We start from the raw sequence: 27,448 nt of genomic DNA on the forward strand, positions 1-27,448 counted from the left end.
ATAGTCCAACCTAACCCAAGATATTTTTACAGGTAGAAAATTATATCAATTAACAAGAAAAACAAGTTTATACAAGTGATAAATAACAATCTGAAAATAAACAAACACAGTCGTTTGTATGTAACATGTAATATAATGAATACATATTGTACTTGCTGAAGCAGGATACCTAACAGCGGCTGGGGACCGGCAGAGAATGTGTGTAAGGGAGTCATTCTTCGGAATTCACTGTTTTTGAGACATTTCCTTAATCAATTTTACAGACTTTACAGGCCCATAGTCATTTTACACTCAACTTAAATGTAAAGTTAAAATACTTTTGGAGGAAAATTAAGGACAAGAGGGCACTTTAAAACAAGTATGAAACACACGTATGGATAACAGACAAATATTTATAGAAGATGCTCCCTCTACATCCTTCTCACTTATCATATATAGACAAAGAAAAACATGTTGGGATCATTCAAAAGTGAATGGTGCACAATTCAATTTTGTTCCATATGATATACTCTGAATACAAACTATTGTGTCATGAAAATTGATGAGTGTTTCATTGCCTAAAATCGTCAGGTGAAAATATCATTTCTTATAGTGTAGTTATTTAGTAAGTTTTAGGATGAATGACTCATTATACTGAAAAAAGGAGCCATTGTCAATAAATAGTTTAACTCGTCAAGAGCTATTACGGGGAAAAATAATTAATTGAAGAGTAGTTATGCAAAATGTCTCTACTTGTCTGACTATCTATATATCCTGCTATATTAGAACTTATCACATTAAGAAAAATATATTGTTCTGATCACCCCAGAGTGCTTTTATTCCCATTATGTTTTCATTTTTGTGCAACTAATCATAAATATTACACTTTGTTTTATATATAGTACTCACTCACTCACTTACTCACTCAGAGTTTCATTATTGAGACAATAATGAATGCAATTCACTGTAGCCTACTATTTTCCAAGCATTGTATTAGATGTTGTATACAAAATTATGGCCATTAGCATAAAAATAATAGAGATAACGCAATTCTAATCAACTTTCAAAAGCCAGGCTAAATTCCAGATTTACCTCAAGGTTCTATAGCCCTTTCTGAAATCCCACGTTTCAGTGCAATTTTTAAAAATATAAAACAGATGCAGAAAAAAAGCACAAATCATAGGTTCACAGCATAATGAATTTTTACGAAATGAAGAAAGCCCTCTGACCAGGCCCTGAATCAAGAAGCAGAACATCATTGGAACTCCACAAGTGTGATCATGTCTCTTTACCAACCGCCTCCCTAAAGGGTAACCTCCATTTTGAGTTCTCACACCATAGAGAGTTTGGACTTTATTAAGTGTAACCATACAGTTTGTATCAGAAAGAAGTATATGTCTTCTTTCACCCAATAGTGTGTGTGCAAGATCATCCTATTTTTACATATTGTAATAATTGACTAGTTGTCACTATTGTCTGGTGTTGTTGATTGGACTAATACAGAATTTCTTTTTCCATTCTACTGTATGTGGGGCTTTTTTCCCATTTTTGGGCTACTATATATATGCTAATATATATATGTGCTAATATATGTGCTATTAATATGTACAAGTTGCATATTCATGTACAATTCATGTTGATACATTTTCATTTCTTTTGGGTAAAAACCTAGGCATGGAATGGCTGGCTTAAATGATAAGCATATATTTAAACTAATCAGAAACAAAGTGTTTTCCAAAGTGATTGTACCATATTCCATTTTCACTGGTATATCATTTTAAATTTCCACTGGTTTCTAAGAGGACTGAGAGGAGGCCTGGCATCACCCTCCCGGGTGTTCGGACAAGCAACAAGGGGACCCCCTCCACCACCCATCCCTGCAGGGCTAGGATTAGCTGCCTGTGGGCTTCTCTATCCCCAGCCAATCACCAGGGAGGAGTTCTTGAAGGGTTTCTTTCTTTCCCTCCTGTTTAGCTTCCAGAAGCCAGACCCAGAGGTCTGCCGGTGCTCAGTAGTTGCTGGCATAGGGAGGGTGAGCTCTGTTTAAATTAAATAAATAAATAAATAAATGAATAAATAAATTTCCACCCCTTTCAGTGCTTCCACATCCCCTCCAATACTTGCTATGGTCAACCTTTTAATTTAAGCCATTCTACAGGGTGTTTTATTATGTCTCCATATGGTTTTAATTTGCACTTCCCTGATGACTAATGAGGTTGAGCACATATGAAAATATGCTTAGCTGCCATTTTTATAGCTCCTCTTATTTTTTTTGGTGAAGAAGATTGGCCCTGAGCTAACATCTATTGCCAATCGTCCTCTTTTAACCTGAGGTAGATTGTCACTGAGCTAACATCTGTGTCAATCTTCCTCCATTTTATGTGGGAGGCTGCCACAGCATGGCCTGACGAGTGGTGCTAGATCTGTGCCCAGGATCCAAACCTGCAAATTCTGGGCTGCTGACGTGGAGTGTGCGAACTTAACTGCTATGCCACAGGGCTGGCTGCTAATCTTGCTCTTTTTTTTGCTTGAGGAAGATTAACCCTGCATGGCTGCCTTTTTGAAGTATCTAAATATTTTGCCTATTTTTTTCAACTGAGTGGTTGTCTACTTACTATTAAGTTGCAAGAGTTATTGGTATTTGATAGACAAAAGTTTTTGTCATATATATGTTTTGAGAATATTTTCTCTCAGTCTCTGACTTGCTTTTTCATTTTTTCTTAATTGTATCCTCAAAGGGCAGAAGTGAAATTTATCCATTTCTTAATTGTTGTTTTTTGCTTCCTAAGAAATATTTACCCTCTTTCCCCAAGTCATGAGGACTTTCTCAAGTGTTTTGGTTTAGAAGCTTATTATTTTTCTTTTATAGTTAGGTATATTATCCATCTTGCATTAATGCTTGTATATGGTATGAGACGGGAGTCAAGGTTCATATTTCTTCAAATAGATATTGAATTGCTCCAGGACCGTTGGTTGAAAAGACTTGCTTTCACCCATTACATTTCTTTGATGCCTTTGCTGAAAATAAATAAACCATGTATGAGTGGACTTATTTCAGGACTCTATTCTGTTTTATTGGCCTAATTGTCTAGTCATATGTCACACTGGTTTGAATAATTTTACTTTATAATAAGTTAGAATCAGGTACTATATGTCCTCCAAATTTTTTTCTTTTTAAAGAACACTTGCCTATTCAAGGACCTCTGCATTTCTATATAAATTTTAGATTTACCTTGTCAATTTTACAAAACAAATTAAAAACAAATTAAAAAACAAATTACAAAAACAAATTAAAAACCTGTGGGACTTGGATTGGGGTGTCATTTTATCTATAGATCAGTTTGGGGATAACTGACCTCTTAATTATACTGTGTTCTAAACAATTCATTTAATAAATCCTACCAATCAATTCAATTAATTTATTTAGATATTCTTTCATTTCTCTCAGCAATGTTTTATATGTATATTTTTTATGCTGTGAACTTGCTAAATATATTAGCTTTAGTATATTTTCTGTAGATGTATTAGGACTTCTCGCATTCACGTTGTGTGTAAATTAAAACAATCTTACTTCCCCCTTTGAAGATGTCTTTAATTGTTTTCTTCATGGTCAGGTTCTACAGTACAATGTTGAAAGAACTGGTAAGAAGAGTATTTGCCTTGTTCCTAATCTTAGGGGAAAAAAAATCATTCAATCTTTCATCATTAAATATTTTGTTGGCCGTAGGATTTTTTAAGATGCTTTTTATCTGAATAAGGAAGTGCCCTCTTATTCCTAGTTTTCTGAATGCTTTTATTATGAATAGGTGTTAATTTTTATCAAACAATTTTTCTGTGTTTATTGAGATGATCATATGGATTTTATTCTTTATTCTGGTGATTGATTTTCAAATGTTGAACTAGCATTCCTGGAAGTAACACAAATTGGCCATGGTGTATCTTCCTTTATACAGGTATAGCTATATTCAAGTTGCTAATATTTGTTAAGCATTTTCACATGAATTTTCATGAGAGATTTTGTATGTAATTTTTTTTATTCTTGTAATGTTCTTGCCTGATTTTCTTAGCACGATTATGCTGAGGTGAAAAGTGTTCCTTTTCTTCTTTATTTTCTGAAAGAATTTATTTAGAATTGATATTATTTATTTCTTAAATATCTGGGCCTGGACTTGTCTTTGTGGGAAACACAAATACAAATCTAGTTTCTTTAATAGAAATAAGGCTATTCAGATATTTCATTTTTCCAGTGTCCTCATGTGATCAAAATTATAAAATGTATTTGTATAAAATTGTTTATATATTGGGGCTAGCCCAGTGGCCAAGTGGTCAAGTTCTCGAGTTCCACTTTGGCGGCCCAGGGTTTCGCCGGTTCAGATCCTGGCTGCAGACATGGTGCCACTCATCAGGCCATGCTGAGGTGGCATCCCACATGCCACAACTAGAAGGACCCACAACTAAAAGTATACAATTATCTATTGGGGGGATTTAGGGAGATAAAGCAAAAAAAAAAAAATTGGCAAGTTGTTAGCTCAGGTGCCAATCTTTGAAAAAAAAATTGTGTATATACTCCCTTATTTCCTTTTAGTAACGGTAGAATGGAATATTTAGTGGTATACTTTCTCTGACTCTACTTGTTTTCTATTTTTTTCGTGGTCAGTAGTAAGATAGTCAATCTAAGCTTTCATATTTTTAAAATGCTAATTCTTTATTTTCCCCATTGTTTCTGCATTTTACATGATTATATTCATCTTTGCTTTTGTTGTTGTTTCTACTTATATTGCATTTAATTTTTTAATATAGTCACTTCAAGCAATAAGTTTTTCTCTAAGCACTGCTTTTGCTGCATTTCACAGATTTTGATATATCTTTTTTCATTCATATTATTATCTAATTTTATTTCTGATTTCTTCATTGACCCAAAGATAATTTAGGAATGTTAGAAATCTGTAGTTTAATTTCTAAATTTTGAGGAAGTTTTCAAATATTGTTCTGATATTGATTTCTAATGTAATTCTATTTTGATCAGAGAACTTTGATGAATTAAACCCTTTAAAATTTATTGAAACGTTGTGTGGCATATAATATGATCTATTTCATGGAACATATAAAGTGCATTTGAAAAAGTGTATATTTTGTTAATATTGATTGGACTCGTATAAATGTCAATCGGTTCAAGTTGGTTGATGATCTATCACGTTGGTGGTTTAAATCTGTCTTTGTTGATTTTTTGTCACCTTGCTTTATCCGTTTCTGTTACAGCAATGTTAAGTATCCAAACCTGAGTGTGAATTTGTCCCTAGGTTCTGTCAGTTTCTGTTTTTATGTGTTCTGAAGCTCTTTTAGTAGGTACATACAAACTTAGGGTTGCTATATCTTCTTGATGAATTATAAGTTTAATCCTTAATAAATATTCTTCTCTTTTGCTGATAAAATGCATTGTCTCGAAGTTTGCTTTTTCTGATCATAACATATTCACTTCAGTTTTCTTATGATTAGTGTTCACATAGAATATATTTTTTCATCCTTTTACTTCTAGCCTATATCCTTAAATTTAAATTTAAATTTCTTCTCTTGTAAACAGAATATATTTGGGTCTTGATTGTGTTCATTTAGTCTAACAATTAGTGGTTTTAATTGGAAAATTTTGTCAATTAGCGCTTAATGTAACTATTGATATGGTTGATTTCAAGTCTACCATCTGTTATATTTTCTCTATTTGTTCCTTCTCTTCATTTCTCTTTTTCCTTCCTTTTTTGCCTTCTTTTGATTAGTCAAGTATTGTCTGGTATTCAGTACTTATCTCCTCTATTGACTCCTTAGGAATACCCTTTTGTTATAATTTTTGTTGTTGCTGTAAGGATTAAAATATACTTGAAATAATATTTAAAAATTCACATATAATATGAGGGCTTACAAAAATGTAATTTCATTTGCCACCATCCAGTCCTTTGTGATATTGTCATGTATGTTTATTTTACACAAGTTTTAAATCCAAAATACATTGCTGTTATATTGGTGGTTAATTTTTTTAAGTAAATCTTTTTTATTTACCTAAGTCTTTACAGTTTCTTGTACTCCATTCTTTCATGTAGATCTGGGATTCCTTCTGATACAATTTTCACTCACCCTGAGGGACCTCCTTTAATATTTCCCTAATGAAGTTGTGCTTGTAACAAATTTTCTCAGCTTTTGCTTATATGAAAAAGTCTTTGTTTCACCATCATTTTTAAATTTTTTTATTTTTAAATATTGGCACCTGAGCTAACAACTGTTGCCCATCTTCTTTTTTTTTTTTTTTTTTGCTTTTTCTCCCCAAATCACCCCAGTACATAGTTGTATGTGTTTTTTAGTTGTGGGTCATTCTAGTTGTGGCATGTGGGATGCCGCGTCAGCATGGCCTGACGAGCGGTGTCGTGTCCGCGCCCAGGGTCCGAACCAGCGAAACCCTGGGCCGCTGAAGAGGAGCGTGCGAACTAAAGCACTCGGCCATGGGGCCGGCCCTCTCACCATCATTTTTAAAGGATATAACCCATAGAATTAGACTTCTATGTGGCTTTTGTCTCTTTGGCTGTTTAAAAATATGATTCCATTGTCTTCTGACTTACATTTATCTAATAAGAAGTTAGCAACAGTTTCATTATTTTCCTATTTATACTGCTTCTCTTGTTCTTTGGCTGCTTTTGCTATTTTCCCCTTGTCTTTAGGTAAGTTTATCTTGCATTGATGAGTTTTATATTTTCTCAGATTTAGAACATCCCTCTTCTGTCTTCTGTTTCTTCAATTACATATAAATTAGACAACATGAATTTTTCCCACAAGTCGCTAACACGTTTCTTTTTCCTAGTTCTTTTTTCTTTCTATGCTTTAGTTTATTTCTCCTAATATGCCTTTAAGTCTACTGAATTTTTTCTTCTCTAGTATCTATCTTCTGTTGAGCTATACAGAAAAATTTTCATTTCTTGAATGTCTATTTGGTACTCTTTTATATTTTTAATTTTTCTGTTGATTTTCTCCACCTGTCATTCATTGCATACACTTTTTAACTCAAGTACTGAACATTTTCATAATAGCTGTTTTAAAGTTCTTGTCCACTAATTCCAACAAATGTGGATCTCTAGAGGTATTCCACTGACTGACTTTTCTCATAGTAATGGTTCGTCTTTTCCTTTTTTGGCAGATCGGGTGAGGGAATGTTTACGTGTTTTAGAAATTTTCTACTTTCAGAGTCTGAATTTTGTTTTCTTTCTTTAACGGTTATTGAGTTGTACAGTTTTACTCTGTTGAAGCTTTGTTTTGAGCTTTGTTAGAGTAAGTTTAAAATAGATTTACTGTTAAACTTTGACCTTCCTGTGGAATCGACTGAGTGTTTGTTAAGTTCGGAAAGGTTTCTCTCTTATGGATGGTATGGACACCAATGTCTCCCAGCGCTGTGTAATTTCTGCATTGTTTTTTTGGCTCACAGACCTTCAATAGCTGTTCTCTGCCAAATATTGCAGTGTTTTACCACATGCACATATTAGTATTGGTTAAATACTCAAGTGGAACTTTATGCAGATTTCTCACACTCCTTCTCTGCACAGATCCCTTGTCCCCAGTACCCTGTTCCACAAATTCCAACACTTCAGCAGCCCCAAACTCTGATTTCTATTTTCTCCAATCAGTGAGATTTCTAGTTTCTGTTTGAGCACCATTTCCCTGTGTCACATTTTGGAAAGTATTTCTGGGTAAAACTCTGAAATGGAATGAGATGGGCGTAGTAATTTTTTGCATATGGAGAAAAAAATAGAAATAAAATTTTAATTTTATATAGTTTTCATTTAAAACATTCCCTGAAATGCCCTTTTTCCTCAGTATTTGGTGATTGAACAACCCGATGTCATATAATTTTACAAAGAATAATAAGTGACTGTCAAGACCATTAAGGGATTAATATAGCTGCTGGTGACTCATTGTTAACTACCTTCAAATCTCTGGGTGAAAAAAACAAGTGAAATAAAAACCTAGTGGTGCATATATCTTTCATGCCTGTATGGTGCCCAGAAAAGTTTGAGTCATTGATACTCATTGGCTGAGTGAGGGAAATAAAGTCAAGAGTTCACACCACTGGAAAAATATCCTCCTCTATAATAAATGAATCATTCCTTATCCCAAGTTTCAATGCCTGTTTAGTGAGAATTTAGAGGATTTGAGTGGGAGATGGAGTACTAACAATATAACCCAATCCCTTCATTTTACAAAGAAAAAAACTCGTGTCAGAGAGATAGCACAGAATGGGAGGAACAGGTACTTTGGGGTGAGATTAGGTCTAGTATCGACTATTGCCTCTACTGCTTAACAGCTATAACATATGAAACAAGTCAACATCGTTGAAGTTCAGTTTCCTCATTTCTAAAATGGGCATAACTGTTAAACTTACAGAATTATTATGAAGAGTAACACTCAAATACTTACAATTCACCTGGAAGAATGTTCAAATTTTTTAAAATTCTATTTTCTTTCCATTTTATTTGCCCAAAGACACATCGTAAGTAATTGAGAGCTCTACAATCAGGCCCAATTTTCTTCATGTACACACACTGAACTTCACAATAGACCAAAATTCATTTCACTTAGCAACTCACCTATAGAGAACATAGACAAGTTATATACTTATTACTTTGTATCTGTATGACCAAAAAAACGGCATTATCTGGTGAAACTGTAGAAAAGTTTGTTGGACAGTAAATTTCAAGTACTTTTCAAAGGACCCACTGCTGCTTTTATAATATATTTTTCATGTCTGATTAATGAGAAACTTTTGAAACAATTTAATCTATCTAGGGATGTGAATGTTAGTTTCTATTTTTCAAGGCTGATTACAGAAGAACTTCTAAAGCAGTTTAATCTGTTCAGGGATGCTAAACAAATATGTCAACATTCATTTTGCATTTACGTCTGCAGCAGTTAAAGGAAGAAATGTGGAAATAAACAGAATTTAGAATTTGCTCTCCCTCTCTTTTAAGAACTCAGAGACTCCAGTGCATTTCATCTTTTCGTAGAGGATTCAAACGCCTAACTGAGATAAATATATTTTAGATTGAAGTTTTTAGTAGCTTTACCAAGCAGTTTATGGGTTGGCACTTTGCCACAAGTGATCTATAACCTTATAGCTCACTATTATGCAAATACAAATTTGGCAAGAAGACATGTGTTCTAAGATTTTCTCTAAGGACAATCACATATTTCAAATTTTGAATACAAAATTATGTTTGACTTCTAATTTGAACCTGCCTTACTCTTAAAAATAAATAATATAAAATCTGTCCTGTAGTACTTTGGTTGAGACAATTTCTTTTCTTCTTTTTCTATATTTCAATTTTAGTTCTTTATATCTGCAGTAAATATTACATATGATGCACATACACATGTATGTGTTGCCTCCTGAATATATATATAAACATATTTTTATATATATTATATATATATAACATTTGGAATCTTCTCTTGAGAGAAACATAAAACATTTTCTCAATAAAACCATAGAATGGTGGAAAATATATTTTATATTAGTAAATATATTCCAAATTGTTAAAATTCATACATCCAAACACCGTTAATTAATTCTACAAAATGAGGCTGACAAGTTCACATGCATTCAATCATGTTTTATAGGGAATTAGTACTGGAGAGTGACAGATGAAATGTAATCAAGATTGGATGTGAGTAATTAATCTGAGAAAACTCAGTCTGGGGAAAAAAGTTTTTCTTTCAGTCTTCTTAAATTTAGCAAATTGGGTTCAATACCACGGTTGTGGTAGACAACATTTCCCATCACGCTTGCATCTACTCTGATACAGATACGGCCTATTGTCGAATCTCAATGGTGTCAAATGAAGGTAAACAACAGTTTTCATATCTGAAAATATACTGAACACTGGACTATTTATAGTTTTCCCAACAATCAAATAAATGTCTGACAAACTTTGTTTCAATGTGCTAGGTAAATCAGGACACACATGAAGCAAGATGTATTACTTAAAATTCATTGTGAGTTTTTAGATTGTTTCACCCTGTTTGGGGATTTTCAATATCAGATTAAATTGCACAATGAATCAGGAGGCTAAAGGACTCTAAGGAAGGAATGCAGTTAGGTGAGATGATAGGGACCAGATTTAGCATAAGATAACATACAGACAACTCTTGGCAGAGATTCAGGTCTACGGTAGACACTCAATAAGTTATAAAGAAGAGGAAGAGGTGGATGATGATGATGATAATGATAAAACAATGTTCTGAGAAAAAAATTTTAAATAAGAGTCATCCTGTATGATATGTGCTGTAGAGTTACAATTTATTAGTCTGTGATCTGTATGTTTGTTTAGTTACTTAACACTTTGATCTTTACTTTGTGAAAGTATAAGAGAGGACAATTCTAATCATCATTGCCATGATCATGGAGGCAACTGATGATATCAATGGTTGAACTCATGGCCATGGTTGATAGCCAGTTATCATGATGATTTGTTTGACTATATATCCAAGTTTAGTGAGAAGAAGAAACAAAAAAAAGAGAGGGAAAGAGAACAAGAGGATCTGACCATTGAGGTCTTTCAGTCTTGATAAACTGCTTCAAAGAAAAGGAGTGCAAATATAATTGATTTCAAGAAATACTTATTAAACACCAATTTGGAATTTAGTCTGTGCTAAATCCTTTGAACAATGGCAAAACAAAGTAAGGCTACCTTTCTGAATGCAGAGAATTGTCTTTGAAATTAGATATCCTCTGAGGTAAAGAGAAAGGTCAAATAAAATTCTTGTTTGCAAATATATTTTCAATTATCCATGTCTGAAATATTTGTGGCAGATATTAAGTCTACTTGTAATACCTAGAAAGCTTTGGATCATATGACTGTCATTAGTTTGAGCATCATCAGGAAATAGTTAAATTTCATTTTAGCATAAAAATATTAGAAATTCAAATTAATTATAAAAGATGTCATCTAAAAGCATATGAATGCTCAAAATGTTCTATTATTAATAATTACTATCATTGGCTATTTTGAATTCTACATTACATTGTATGGCTTTGAGAATTCCTATTCAAGTGTTATCTACAAATATACAGTGGTAAGATATGGCAAGTTGGTTGCAATATAGGCATAATAAATCTTCAATAACTAGTTAGTTTCAAGTTTAAGAGAATTGTGAAAGATAAAATGTCTAAGCTACCATCCATCTGATCTTATTAACTGAGGTCATGATTACAGATTTGTCACCCCAGACCACAGGCTAATAGATCACAACTTTATAGCACATATCACAAAGTTTCTCCGAAAACCGTGCTTTGCTTTAATCACATGTTTTTTCAAGTTGCAACTTATTCAGAGGGGAAAAAAAAAGTTGAGTTACACATTCGCTACCCAGGCCTGCATAATAAGGAAAATGTTAATTATCTAACAGCATGTTCACATTTTCTACTAGTTGGCAAGTATAGCATTTTGGCTGCTATCACTTCTCCAATAGGTACTGGAGTTTTACACATTTGTTATCAGCACAGAATTTGCCTTGTCTAGTTGTACTGCCTACATATTCCACTGTTCCAGGAGTCATTTAAGCATATAATAAATTGAGTTTCAATGAGCTGGAACCTCCCGCTTCAGCCGACTTTTCAGCAAATTATTTTCCAGCTGTAGCTTTAGCAGGAGTTTTTCCCACTCTTGCAAAGATGGCTGTAATGGCCACATATTTTATATGCCAATTCTAAAATAATTTTAATCGGCTAGTTATTATGCATTAAGTCAGTGATGAGCAAATTTAAAAAGGGTTCAAATCACTCTATGGGTATGGCAAGTATCTTTAATAGACTTCGTATTTTGGCAGTAAAACCTGATGCAACAAAAAACAAGGCCAATATATTTGGGGCTTTGCCATAGAGCAGGAAAAATGCTGTTTTGCCATTTATACTATACTTTTCTGCATATTGATGTTCCAACAAACATCACCGGAGTATGAAGCAAGTCTTGATGTTTGAGGATCAGAGAACCCCAAACTTTGACTCTAGCTTAATCACTTACATCTGTTCCCATTTAAACTCAAGTTCTCTCTTGAAGAAAATAGACATGGAGGGTATTCAAATGAACCAGACAGAGATGGACATTGTGCCGTGGATCACTGGTATATCCCATTTAGAATTCTGTATATACTTGGCAGTGGTCTTATTGGAGATACAGATGTAGATACATCTTTCTATAGACATATATAAAACATAAATATGGGGGCTGGCCTGGTGGCACAGTGGTTAAGTTCTCACATTCCACTTTGGCGATCTGGGGTTGGCTGGTTTGGATCCTGGGTGCGGACATGGCACCGCTTGGCAAGCCATGTTGTGGTAGACGTCCCACATATAAAGTAGAGGAAGATGGGTATGGATGTTAGCTCAGGGCCAGTCTTCCTCAGCAAAAGGAGGAGGATTGGCAGCAGTTAGCTCAGGGCTAGTCTTCCTCAAAAAAAAAAAATTTTCAAAAAAAAAAGTAAATATGTCAGGATATATCTAACACTAGTCATGTGTAGAAAGAGACACCAAGTACTTTACTGTCAACTGTTGACATTTGTCTGTTGTAGTTTTCACCTTTCTTTGATATTATACCTTCTTTTATTTGAGTAATTCTTCCCACCTCTATGCGGACCCACAAGGAATGGCAGAGAACAATGGGAAATGTAGGCAGAAATAAAGTAGAGTGTGTTTTGCAAAGTTTGCAGGCCTATTGAAAGACGTCACAAGTAAGTTATATTTCAGGCAGGGACTTGAGGAATGTTACATTCAAGAACTGGCAACCCTAAGAAATTGAAGGGAAAACTGATCAGCTGCAGCAGCTGGAAATTTTCTGTGATGTGCCTTAATTTTTACTGGGACACTACAAAGTTTGCTAAGCACTCCAGCACCATTTAGGGCTGCCATCTCTGTTCTAAAAGGGACGCGTCCTAAGCATAATTGTGATTGTGGAACTCTTAACATTAGCAATGTCTGTGACCTTAGGCAAATAATTTACCAATCTTGAGTCAACATTTCCTTATCACTAAAATAAGAGTATTGAGTTAAATGACCTCAAGTTCCTCTCTAGCTCTAACTTTTTGTCTTTCTTTTGGAAAGGAAGTCACTGTGTTGCTGATTATCTTGTTCAAGTTCACACAACTAATAAATTGTACAGGAAGAGTTTGAATTCAGGTTTTTGTTGTTGTTTGTTGTTTAATATCACCAAAGCCCATGCTCTTAAACACCATACAACACTACTTTTCATGACAATGTTCTTTATTCTGAGGAGAGCATAGCCCAGCCTCCTAGGGAGAAGAACTTATAAGTAGAAAAATTTCCACAAACAAAGGCTTTAAACAAGTTGCCTTTCTGAGATAATTATTCTTGCATTTCATCTTTAGGAAGTCTTCTTCTAAATGGTACTCTTTTAAGTATTTCGTTCTGTCATTCTTTACCTATCTCCTAATCTTATTCTTTTGTTTGTTCTGTATTGCTCTGTTTCATATTTTTTTCTGCTTGGAGTATCATGTTGATCATCTACATCTATGGGCCACATATATTATATTTCCATTCTCTGTGAAATTTTATTCTCTTTACTTGATCTTTGTGAAGTGAGTATTAAAGAGATGGTCGATCTAAACCCTTAAATTTAACCCGTTGAATTCCTTTTCATTAGTTTCTTAAACTCACATCTCTAGTTCAGTTGCTAAATATAGTGAGTGATTACAATATCAACACTTGGTTACTGGTTTACTGACCATTCAACAGCCCACTTTCATCCCCATGTGGGCATATGCCATGTTTTCCTCAGTGTTCTGTATCCTCCAGCACTAAGTGCAGAGCAAAATAAGTAGTTGATGAGTGTTGACACAATTAAGGGATAAATTTACTTTCCCATATAATATTTTTCTCCAGCAGCTCTTAGCCATTTATCCATTTCACAAAGGAAAGAGGAAGTGAATATCTTTACAGTCACCAAGTGAAAAAGGGAGAGATGGCTCTACATGCTCCATTTTTGCAATAAATAAAACGGTAGGTTGGGGGACATGCTTAAAACAGAAGTTAACTTAAATTTCTAATTTACTTCACCCACGAAGAAATTTGATCACCAGATGCCTCTAAAATCAGAGTCATTGTTCAACAACATAAATTATATCACACTAAATGCATACTTAAAACTTTCCGATGGTACGTCATTGTATCTAATATAGAATCTAAACTCCATAGGATCACAAATTCCCACTTGATTTGGGCCCTACATACCTGCTTGAACTGATATGAGATCTCATAATTTTTCATCTTCATTCTCTGGTCTCCAGATATACTAGCCATCTTTACATTCTCAATTATAGAAAGCTTCAATCCACATATGTCCTGAAACTAGCTCTCCTATGGGCCTGAAAAGTTCTTTCTTCAAGTTTTTTAGTGGTTAGTTTCTTATTATACTCAAGATCTTAGCCTAAATATCACGTCCTCAGAGAAGCTTCCTCTGATCACCCACAATAGCTACCCAGTCGCTCTCTATCTTGGAAATCTATGTTAAATCTTATTGTACAATGTACATCTCCGTAGGATGTTTAATGATTTCTTGTTTGTTTGTTTCTCTCTCTTTCACAAGAATATACATTTCGTCTTCTTAGGTGATGGAAAAAAGTAATTAAAGCCATGGGTTGTAGAGTCAGACTGCTGTGGCTTGAATTGAGACACCGATACTTCCTAAATGGATTACTTTCTACAAGTCCATTCCATTCTCTAAGATTAGAGCATCCTACAAAAAATGGGATAAAAATAGCATCTCCTAAGGTTGTTGTGAGGATAGGATGAGATAATGCATAGGTCTCAACAATGCTACTCATTATTGTTCACCACTGTACACCCAGGGCCTATCACAGTTTGTAAGGCCTTATAACTTGATAAATATTTATGGAATGAATAAATGAATGAATGCAATAACATTATTGTGAATATTATTAAGAAAACAAACCTTTCTTCCAACGCTCTTTCTATGTTTTCTGTCACATTCTTTCCCATCCACTCAGTGGTTTTTCATCATTTTTCTCCCCTCCTTCCCTTATCATCTTTATTCATTCTCAACTGGCTCTCTTTATCCCTTGAATTTTAACACACTCAGGATTCTCCCATATTAAAGAAAATGAAACAAAAAACACTCCTTCTGTATCCTTTTTCTGTTTTTTATGGCCTTTAAGAGTAGCTAAACTTGTCTCCATTCATTCCTAAAGCTATTACGTTATGGCTTCTATCTCATTACTTTCCTGGGATTGCTGCTTACAAGGCCACCAGAAAAGTTCTTTGTTCTTAAGTCCACTAGACAATTTCTAATCTTTATCTTACTTACTTATCAGTTGCAGTTTACACTTTGGATAATGCATAGGCACTGAAACCACAGAGATCTGATTTAAATTGTGCTTCACACATTAAGGAATTTTGAGGCCTTGGGCAAGTTGCTTAATCCTGAGCTTCAATCTCCTCAAATGCAAAATGATAATGAAACTAATCTGCCTCATTCAATTACTTACTCAACATTTATTTATCAAGATCCCACTCTGTGTCAGGCCATGTTGTAAGCACTGGAGGTATATATATCAGTGAGCAAAAGAGACAAAAATTCTTACTCACATGGATCTTTTAATCTAGTCATTATTAAACAAAATGAATAAACATATTATGTAATATGTTAGTTGATAAAAGGTGAAAGTAAAATAAATACAGAATGATGAGTGGGTGGGGAGAGTTGCTATTTTAGTTAGAAAATTGCAATTTTAGATAGGGTGTGCTTTCTTGAGATGGTGACATTTAACCAGAGATTTCAAGGAGGTATAACTATTGGTAGAGGGTAGGGGTTGGGGTGGACAATGTTTCAGGCAGAGAACAGGAAGTGCAGAGGTATTCAAATGGAAGCAAGATGGTATGTTCAAGGAACTATAAGAAACCAACGTGGCTGTGGCTGGAGTGATGCAAAATAAAAACAAACATAGAAAAAAAGGTCAGAGAGATAATGTGGAATGAGACTTAAATGAAAAAGAGGTTATTCAGGACCTGTAAGCCATCACAAGGATTTTTATTTTTACATTGAGTGAAATGGGAACCCATTGGTGTACTTTGAATATGATCAGTTCGACTGGTGTGTTGAGACCAAGGCAAGAGAAGGAGCATGAAGACCACTTAGGAAGATATTACAGTAATGAATGTGAAGGAAAATGGTAGTTTATATCAGTGATAGCAATGGAAATAATGAGAAGTGATCAGATTCCTGATATACTTTAAAGGTAAGGTCAATTAGATTTCCTGATTAGATGAAGTGCATGAGGAAGAGAAGTCAAGGATAACTCAAACTTTGGCTTGGCTGACCAGCAGAGAGCATTTACTATTTACTACAATGGGTAAGATTTCAGGGGGAACTAACTGATTTGGGGAACTCAATTGTGTTGATGTTAAGTTTGAGAAGTCTTTATACATTCAGGAGTAGACATTGAACATATGATTTTGGCGTTCAGAGGAGACATCAGGATCGTAAATAAAAATTTGTGAGTCATCAGCATATAAATAGTACTTAAAGTCAGGACACTAGATAAGAACATGAAGAGAAGAAATGAGACTGTAAAAAGGTAAAGAGATCCAAGAACTAAATCCTAGGAGACTCCACTGTTTAGAGGATGAGAAGATAAGAAACCTGAAAAAAAGACTGAAATTGAGCAGTCATTAAGTTAGAAGGAAAACCAAGAGAGTGTGTTCTCCTAAATGCCAAGTTCAGAAAGTGTTTTAAGGAGGAGAGACTATTCAACTGTGGAACTGCTGCTGAATAGCCAAGATGAAGACTGAGAAAAAGTCACTGGCTTTAGCAAAGTAGATTAGTTAGTGACCTCAATAAGCGCAGTTTATCATGAGTGGAGGGAAAAGTTGGAATGATGTGTATTCAAGAGAGAACTAGTTTCAAATTAAGAATGCAGATTGAATCCATAAATACAAATTTTGCTCCTCCTAAACACCACTACAGCTACAATAGAGTTTTTGTTTGTTTTCCATTTAGACGTAAACTCATAGAGTGGGAAGAACAGGAGAAAAAAACCAGTAACAACACTGAGTATGCTAGAAATATGACAGATGGAGAGAAAGGGATTTACTAGACCCTAGACAGAAAAATTGTAAACTGGGTAGGGAAAATCTAAACACTAAACTGATTTAGACCTCAGATTGGTGGGTATAGGTATTTAGAATGCTTAACTCAGAGAATCGCAACACTTTTTCCAGAAAGCTAGCTCCCATAATATCACTACCCAGACCTTTACTCTCTAGTAGATGCTTGGAACAGCTTTATCTGAGGAATCCAACCAATCTAAGAAAAAATATCAAAATATACTCATCTAAGGAATCCCCAGCAAACAGCCTGCCCAGTTAAGTACACAGTGAAACTCAAAGTCGACAGTCACCACGTAAGTAGTCATAGCTTCAAATTACCTCTTAACTTTCTTAATCTACACATGAACAGACAACCAGGATTACCAAACATTTGAAGAAATCCCCTAATATGGAAGATAGAGACCAAAACCAAAGAGCCAACACAATGAAACATGGATGGAATAGGAATTATTCAGGAATCTATCATCTTTACCTTCAGCCTAATATGAGATTATGTCCTGTCATATAGCAAAACTAGGATGTCATTTTTGAAGGATTATTTAGAGAACAAAAATGACCCTTGGTGTGGCTGGCCTTGTAGCCGAGTGGTTAAGTTTGCTTCTGCAGGGGAAGGTTTCACAGGTTCGGATCTTGGGAGTGGACATGGCACCACTCATCAGGCCACGCTGAGGTGGCGTCCCACACAGCACAACCAGAAGGATCTACAACTAGAATATACAATTATGTACTGGTGGGCTTTGGGGAGAAGAAGAAGAAAAAAAAGAAAATTGGCAACAGTTGTTAGCTCAGGTGTCAATCTTCAAAAACAAAAAAAGGCCCTTGCTAATTAAAAACAAGGCGGAAAATGAAAAAACATCAATAGAAGGATTGAAAGATAAAGTTAAAAAGATAATCGAGAAAGCATATCAAAAGGAATGATAATGGAAGGCAGGAGAAAAAGGATAGGCATATTAGAGCACATAATGTCATCTCACATTTGAATAAGAGAAGTTCCAAAAAACTGAGAAAAGAAAAAAAAAAAAGAGTGGGGAAAAAATCACAAATAAAATATTTTGAGAAAATTTCCAGCCCTAAAGAATATGAGTTTCCGGATTAAGGTCCCATAGATTGTCTAGAATGACTATTAAAAATAGGTGAAATTCCAGAAACACACTGGCAAAGAGACTATTCAAAGAGCTTCCAAAGAGAAAAGTATAAGTCATATGCAGACATTAGAAATCAGAAGGACTGGAGATTTCTCAAATGGCTCTATCAGATGCTTGAAGACAATGGAGTAATGCCCTCAAAATTCTGAAGGAAAATAATTTCCAACTTAAAACTACATACTCAGCTAAATTACGTATCAAGGGATAGAGCAGAATGAAGCAATTTTAATTCACATAAAATCTTTAGAAAAGTATACCTCCCACATACCTGTTTTTTAGAAAGTTACTAGAGAATGTGTTTTATCAAAATTTATCAAAATAAATAATTATCAAAATAAAGGTGTAAACCAAAATTGAGAAATATGTGGCATGCAGGATATCTGAGCCAAGAGAGACTAGCAGGTTTACCACGATGGAGAAGGAATAGAAATATCTTTCCATTACACCTTTTAGGTACCCTCCCATCCCTCTATACTCTTACTGCTCACAGCTTATGCCATGCTTGTCCTCTTTATGCTTTGCACATGCTGCTCCCATAACCCAAGGATGTTTATCTAACTATCTTCTAATCATCCTTTAGTATTTCCTACAGAAGTAGCTACCCCTCTACTTACTACCTAAAAGCTTTCACTCATGCTCTAGTCTCAGTAAGGTGACATTGTTTAGAGCTCTCCAAGAACCTAGAGAAGTCTGAAATACTCTGTATTTCGTCTCCTTACAAGTCTGGCTTTCTTCCATTGAACTACATATCCCCCGAGGGCAGGGGCCAGGTTATCTTGCCTTTGTATCTCTAGTATCCAGTCTGATACTCAATAAATATTGAATGAGTAAATGAAGGAAAAAATTTAAATCATTATTTAGAGATATGTATCTGATTAAAGAGCTCATTAAGTTCCTAAGTGATAACAGAATTACAAATAATGGAACAGTATATCCCTCTATAGCTACCACTTACTCAGTGCTTGTATTCAGTGAGTAGCTCTCTCAGTCTCCTATCTATTACATCATAGAATAGCGATTTGAACGCACATCTGTTGAACTCGTGTCCAAGCTCTGTATTACTACACAGCTCACCCTCTGCGAAGAGCGGAGAGGTTCTAATGCACAAATATATACAGGTTAATTAGGACAGCCTCTTTTAGAGAAAGAGAGGTTTTGTAGCAAAATGGAGTCTATGAACTCCAGTTGTATGAGAACAGACAAGCCAGTGTATTCCTTTTAAACTGATGGAAAAAAATAACACCTTTCTTCCCTAGATGAGAGTCTACCTGCCAGAACTAACCCTGGAGTGAGTTTTATGAGCAAGTTATAACCTCTGTAAACCAAAGAATGTAATAGAAATGCTGACAGAGCCCTCCTTACGATGAGTTTAGAAGGTACAGCTATAAAACAGAAGTAATTTCTGGAATTTGGAAATTATGCATGACTGTAAAGAAAAACATATTTGCCATAAATTGAAGCTCACACCTGCATGGGGGATATATTGGCTCCCACTTAATTCAAGGTCAGCAATAACTTTAAAACAAATTCTATTAAACTCTCATCAAGCTGTTCAAGTTAAAACTAAAAGGAAAAAAAATAACAAGCAAATTCTCTTCAGAACACTAAATCATGCAAAATTTTAAATAAACTTAAATTCAGCTAAAGGAAAGTAGGAAAAAACTCTTCCCTTTAAAATGCTTCTCCTGAAACAGCAAAAGAATCCAATACTTTGAAAAAAAAATAGCAAGAGATTGTGAGTGTTCTACAAGCAAAACGCTAGGAATCCGGTTACAGAGAAAATGATAGTGAAACAAACAATTTATCAATCGTTCAAACAGCCACTTATCAACTGAGGACTCTTTGATGGAACTTTTAAAATGTCTGTCTTCCACCTCTAGGGACCAGGAACAGATTAGGGAAGATTTCAAAGGACGCAAAGTTAGTCTATTGACATTCCTGTTGTGCGTTTTCTGTCCTACTCAGGCAGAAGTGATTAGATATTTTTTACCTAAAGTTTTCCTTTAAGGCTTTTCTCCTTGTCTCCTCCCCTTGACACCATTGCTCTGTAATGCTTACCTCTGCAATCCTTTGGCCTCCATCTAATCTCACCCATCCTGTGTCTCTTGATTTTGCTTCATTCGTAAAATATGTTTGAAAGATCTTAGGCCTGACCATCAAAGAGAACTAGCACTGTATCCAAATCTTGTTTGTGTATATCCATAATTGATTGGGTTAGATCGAGCAAGTTGTTCATTTATTTCCAATGCTATTTTATTTTACCAAAAAAGGAGGAGCCAATAAAACTTACCTATGTTAATAGAAATGCCCAGGAAAATCCCATTTTGTGGGCCAATGCCCCTGTTATTTGGGCACATGGTAATGAGAGCTTTTATCCACTTTAGTAACCCCAATATCTATAAATAATTAGGTGAAGCTAATGTCTTAAATTAAAAGCAGACTGATGCCCTTAAATGACAATGCATGTTGATAAATTTAGATACAAATGCAGGGTTTCAAATCTAAAAGGTTCTTTAATATTTTGTAATATTTTTTAAAAGCAATGGTGGACTATTTGGGTATGGGCACACTAAGTCTCTAAAACCTGGACATGTTTGAGAAAAGATAGGACAAAAACCAGCAAACTAAGATCCCTATTATTATTTCTTGAGTGCATCTGAGACAATAGGACCCACCGGATGTAAGTGTCTATTGTAAGTTATTATACCTATGATGTCTGTGTTGTTCTTTGTTATAATCCTGTGGTTTGGTACGATGCCTGACACTTAGCAGGTATCAATAAATCATTTTTGAATAAACGAAAGAATGAGTGTAGGGAATGCAGACCAAGTCAATAGATATTTTTCCAGCTAAGAAAAGGAATAAAGCAGTATGAAAGCAGATGGAACCGAAACAGGGAGACTTGGGATGTTTCTTCTTTTTTTTTGAGGAAGATTACTCCTGAGCTAACATCTGCCACCAACCCTCCTCTTTTTGCTGAGGAAGACTGGCCCTGAGCTAACATCTGTGCCCATCTTCTTCTATTTTTCATATGTAGAAAGCCTGCCACAAAATGGCTTGATAAGCAGTGCCTAGGTCTGTGGCCAGGATCTGAACCAGCAAACCCCAGGCTGCTGAAGCAGAGTGTGTGAACTGAAGCACTGTGCCACTGGGCCAGCCCCAGGATGCTTCATTTTTTTAATTATAAAACTAGAGCATGTTTGAAAGCCAATGGGACAAATATAGTAGAGGAAAAATAGATTGGTAATAGAGATGAAGGAGAGAGAATTAAAATAAATGTAACTGACAGATCAGTCTGCACAATGGAGAGAAAACAGGCTCCAGAGAAACGGACAGATTGGCCTGCTTCCAGGCAGTCCACTTCCTCCATGTCAGAAGAGGACAGAAGGAGAAACAGCTCAAAAGGCAGGTAGCTTTATACTTTTATTAACTGGAATTTGAAGTTGTTGTATAACGGCCAATTGCCTGGAGTTTGAAGCTTATAAACGTTTTAGCCTCCTTTATAAGATAAAGAATTCAAAATTACAAATACAGTTTAAGTAAAAGTCCTTGGAAGGAGCCTGTGAAAGTGAGTGTACCCTTATCTTAAATTTTATTATTTTTGTGGGAAATGTCTTCCTCTGCCTAAAATTAAATCCTGGCTCCACATCTCATTACCTATGTGAACTTGGGCTATTTATCAATCTTTCTATGCTCAAGTTTCTTCGTCTTTAAAATGGAGGCAAAGGGGCCAGTCCTGGTGGCCTACTAGTTAAGTTTGGTGTGCTCCCCTTTGGCGGCCCAGGTTCAGTTCCTGGGTGCAGATCTACACGGTTGATTAGCAACCATGCTATGCTGGCAGCCCACATACTAAAAAGTAGAGGAGGACTGGCAGGAATGTTAGCTCAGGGCAAATCTTCCTCAGCAAAAAAAAAAAAAAAAAAAAAAAATGGGGGACAGAGGTGATATCCATATCATAGGGTTTTAGAGATGATAAGATAAGATAACCCATGTACACATGTTGGAAAAGAATCATATAAAGGATTAGATACAATAATCCATGTAAGGATAATCCATATAAAGCACTTAGTTCATTCTCAGTAAATGTTGAATATTATTATAGAGTCCCTGAAGCATAGCAAGAACACAGTAATGTCAGCTTCTATTCCAGCTAGATGAGAAGTAATATTTAAGAGATCACATTATACTTCATTTGAAATCTAAAGAATTTCTAGTGCACATTAGACTCACAAAAATTATCTTTTATTACTATCCCTTCCTCTGCTCCTCCTTCTACTTCTCCTCCTCTTGCTTTTCCTCCTTTTCCTCTTCTATCACTGGAACTATGTCGGAGCAGAAAATCCATACATAAACTCACTAGCATGCCCTCCAGAGGGGAGAAATTGTGCCATTTATATCTGAAACGCAGAGCATTACGCACATGGTAGCTACTCAGCAAATTTTTGCTGTTAAGAAAATTATTGATATTATGCCATCGTCCATTGTTCAAGAACCTGATAAAACATGAATGCTAAAAGTTGTTGCAGAACCAATGGCGGACTCAATGCCCTTGTAGAGTATATGACAATTCCCTTTCACTGTTGTAGCCCTAAGTGCGACAGCTGTATAACCCTAACTCTGACAGAGCTGGCTTTCAGTAAATGCTTAGCAGGTGAATGGTTCATCATGAGGGAAGGAAGGTAGACACCAAGGGTCACTAACTGGAGTTTTACACACACTGCTAAGCTCCAAGAGAGAGAACACCTACAAAGTATTCTCTATGAGAAAATGTTCATTTTGATGTCTGTCACCAAAAGAAATTTAAAAAATGCTAAAAATATTTACTTCCAGTATTCATAACCAAAAAGCTATTCATTCAGTTTTCTGCAGTGGCACATACTCAAATGATGCATAAAATATTTAACACTGTTGTTCTCCAGGTTTATTAATGATTGCTAACTCATTTATTCTCATGCTGAAAATCTTGCCCGAAGCATCTCGCGTTTTGTAAGGTACTAAAGTGACTTGGGTTGCAACCAAATCTGTAGTAATTAGTCAGCTGAATCTGTAAGAAATTATCGTGATACTTTGTTATTATGGAAAATAATTCACAATCTAAGTATTTACCTCAGAATATTTCTATCCACCATATGTCCATGCCTGCGCAATTTGAAGGAATAAAAGAGAATCCTTGCAAACAAATAAAGGTTTCTGGCTTTATTGGGTAGAGTGATTACCCCTATGTATATTTGTAATAAGCAAAGCACAAAATGAGAAATAAGAAAGTGACTAATGCTAGTGGTAATAAAAATATGGCTTTTTTTCCTCTATAAGTCATTGTAAAAGGCTTTCTTGAGTAAAACTTGGATGGTAGAGAAATCTATTTCTTATAAAGTTTGGATGGAAATTTGAAAATATTCAAGATAAAAACTCAAGGCCATTCAATATAAGAGGCAGGAATAACAATGTACAAAATGCCAACTCCCAATGAAGTAGATTAAAGCCTGAGCTAGCCTGCAGAACAGCCATGCGCCTGGGCAGAGGCAATTCTTCCTCTGTCCGTTGCCAGTCTTTCAGAAGCTGATGTAAGAGTCTTGCTAGTTGGAGTTATGATTTGACATTTCGAATGACTTCTTATATCAGAAACTGAAAGTAGGTAGCATCTGGTCCACCTCCTTTATTCAATGAAAAAGACTATCAAGCTCAGAGAGTTAAGTGACTGATCCAAGTTAACACAGCTAATTTGAGCACAATTATTGAAAGCGGGCCAGCAAGAGGAGGTACAGTGGGTAGGATCTTGTAATCATTCACCTCATAGTTGAAATTCCAGCTCTATCATTACAGACCTCCACAAGCAGTGTATGGTGTGGTGCATTGGAAGGCTAGTACATACCCAAGAGGATCTGATCGAGTTAGCTTCAGCTTCCATATCAGCAGAAACCAGCAGAAACATTGCCCTTTTCCAGCCTGTTTTATTCTTTACATTACAAAAAGAAAATAGAAGGCTGCAGGATTTATTAATACCTAAGATTAATTGGTGAATATTCTATTTGAGATACAGCCAGAGGTGCTTGAGAAGAAAAGTCACATGTTTATTGTTGCTTTTTGGATGGGCTCAGTTCGTAGATATTTTGGGAAGCTGGTGGCCTAAGCTGGTGGGGACGGGGAGGAATTCATGATAGTTAAGGCTAACAGGTAAACAAATCACCCCAATGGCTGAGCTCTATAGGTGACATTCTAACACATAATGTTTACCCATTGGAAGTTATTATACTCAGATTTGACTCAGGCCAGTGTCAGCGTCCTAGAGGATGTCATCTGGTAGAGGGGACAGCAAGTGTTTCCATAAAGTGATACTACTTAAGGTCAAAAGTATCTAGCTCTCAGTCCCAGTAGACCAATCTTTTGGGACAGGCAAACTAATGGGGGAATAGCGAAAAGTGTCCAACGACGGGATTGGCAGAATACAGGCCAGAGTTAGGGTCCCAGCCAGGGAAAATATTGCTTTGAGAGGGACTTAGATCCCTGTGGGAGACAGGAAACCAAAGTACAAGATACAAACTGGAATACAAGTATCAAATTTGAGAAACTTAAAGTGCTAGGCCTACAAAGCCTAACGTATTTCCATTCTGACCCATTTTTATGGACTGTGGAACCTTATAAAGTACTCCCTGAATTGGTTGTGAGAGACTCAGGAACCAAGTGTGGCTGAGCCCTGAGGAACAGGGTATTATGGAGTCCAGCTGGTCAGAGTTGGATGGCAGTTGACACCAACATCCTACAAATGCTGGGCAAGATTTGTCAGTGAATGGGACATGGCTAGATGAATGAGAGTCACTCAACAGTCAAGAAAAACACAGTTGAGTTTCATCTGGAAATGAGTTCAATTTTGTCTTGTCCTGCTTTTAAAATAAACACATCTTAATTCTTGAAATTCCTCTTGAATAGGTTTTACACATAAAAATAATCATTTTATCCAGTGATTATCATAGTGTTCTGCTATCTCACATCTTTTCATAAAATGAATGCTTAAAACCCAAAAGCATGTGTGCATGTTTTAAGGAAGTTTCCAGAAGGTAAATTCAAAGTAACAGAGCTGTAACACAGAAGTAAGAAACTAATCACTCTTCGTGTACTTTCCATACAAGAAGTGAGTCAGTGAGCGGGCCACCAGACAATAAAGAGGATTGCAGGGAGAAAACAGACTCCTCTTCAAAGAGGAAATTATTTGAATGATAGCACTGGATAGAAATTACTTCTCCCATACAAAAACAAGCTAAATCTTGACAATATTCTCTTACATTTTAAAGTGCAGCATTACTCAGAATCTCCATCAAGGGCATAATGAGCAAGTTAGCCTTAGGTTATAGGACTGAAGCAGAAACTGTGCAGTTCCCCAGTGAGCAAACAATAAGATCAAAATCCAGATGAAAAGCTTACTATATGTATATTTATATAAATTTATATTTTATATAAACGATTATATATTTATCAGAAGGTCAGCACGAGAGTTATAAGAGGTGAACGTTATCAAAAGTAGGAATGTGAAGAAAGCATCTCCGAAAAAGAATTAACAGGACTCATTGCAACTCTACATTTATTAGCCATGAAATCTTGTGTTACTATAACCTTACTTTGCCCCAATGTCCCCATCTGTAAAATGGAGATTATAGTAACAGGCCATTCATCATAGGGTTGATAAAGTTTTGAACTAAAATGAAATAATTTATGTAAATATAGCATATACAATAATTCATGGTTGTCATTCAATAACTTTTAGCTATTATTATTAAGGCAGGTTTCATGGAGATGTTCAGAAATTAACCAAAAAAAAAAAAATTTAAACTCATGTTAACACGGCAGTAAATTAGGAAACCAGCATTAATATGCCCATCTGTATTCACTCGCTTGTCAAGGACTTGCTTACTAAATAAGATAATCCATTTATCAGACCTTTCTAATTAATAAGAACACAGCTCCTCTCCCTGTGCTCTTTTATCAGATATATGACATTAGTGGCAAAATGACATGACAGTGATATAAAAATTACAACATTAACAGGCTCTGAATAAATAAAACCTGAAGCAAAATCTTTCCTGGTGCCAAGAATAGAATAGCTGAGATGTGGATGGGTATTTCAGAATTGAGTGTGGAATAGTAAATCACACAATACTGACAGAACACTAGAGATGATACTTTTTCAAAATAAAACTATGAAATATTGGTGGGGACATACAGCCCTGCTATTTCATTGTGAATGACACAGTGAGTCTAATAAAGTAGCTGATTTATTGAAAATCTTATCACATTTTAAAGGGAGGTGTTTTCACAGATTCTCTTTACCCGCTACAGAACTTGTGCTGTTGTGCCAAAGAGGGTTTGATCTTTATTCAAGCAGAAATCAATTTCTTCTACATAAGGACAGTAGGAAATTCAGGCTTCACTCCTTTAAATATAAAGTTTTTAACGTATGCACTACCACCAGCATATGTTCATGTTGAAAAAGAGAATCAATTTTCATAATCAATGATTATAGTTGCTTGTGCTATTTAGAAATATGATTTTGTTCTGTTTAATACCATTTTTTCCACTGCATATACGTGGTTTTCCTAAATTGACAAAGGGCACTGGTTTCCTCTCATTTCTCTAGAAACAGAACCACAGTATAATCCCTCGAAAAAGAGGGTGGGCAGGAAAGTGTTGGGGAGCTTCGCCATTCCTCTAACTCTGTAGCTTTAACTCCTGGACTCGCAAACATCTCAGGTTGGGCATCTGTTTTGTCAGAGTCACTAAGACAAACAGTTATATTACCTGTTACTTATAGCCCTCTTTTTGATTGATGGAACCATATTGGGTTAGCGAAATAAACCTATCAATAAATATTCCCTGTTTTTCTTCCCAGGAACCCACACACAAATTGTCCTCTTTGGATTCAGTTTCCTTGTCCTTGTCTGCCACCCCTCCGCACCCCTTCACACCGCATATATTAGGTTACACAAATCTGTGTCTTATTGTTCAACAGTAAGATTTTGATTCTCTTTCTTGGATCCCCATTAAACAAATAACCGTCTTCAAAAATAAATTAAAAGACTCTTGTTTTCATTTTGGAGGTAATCTGATTTCTTCGAAAAATTGATAGAAGGTAACTACAAATGTTTATAACTTTTCCTTTAAG

The 27,448-nt window shown here is 35.4% G+C and overlaps 1 protein-coding gene across 5 annotated transcripts in view; it reads right to left on the reverse strand.

Moving 5' to 3' along the window:
• The window catches only part of TENM2 (teneurin transmembrane protein 2), a 3,416,041-nt gene that overhangs the window by 2,436,121 nt on the left and 952,472 nt on the right, over positions 1-27,448 (reverse strand). The window lies entirely within an intron of this gene.

Source organism: Equus caballus, chromosome 14 (assembly GCF_041296265.1).
Source record: "Equus caballus isolate H_3958 breed thoroughbred chromosome 14, TB-T2T, whole genome shotgun sequence".
Classification (NCBI taxonomy): domain Eukaryota; kingdom Metazoa; phylum Chordata; class Mammalia; order Perissodactyla; family Equidae; genus Equus; species Equus caballus.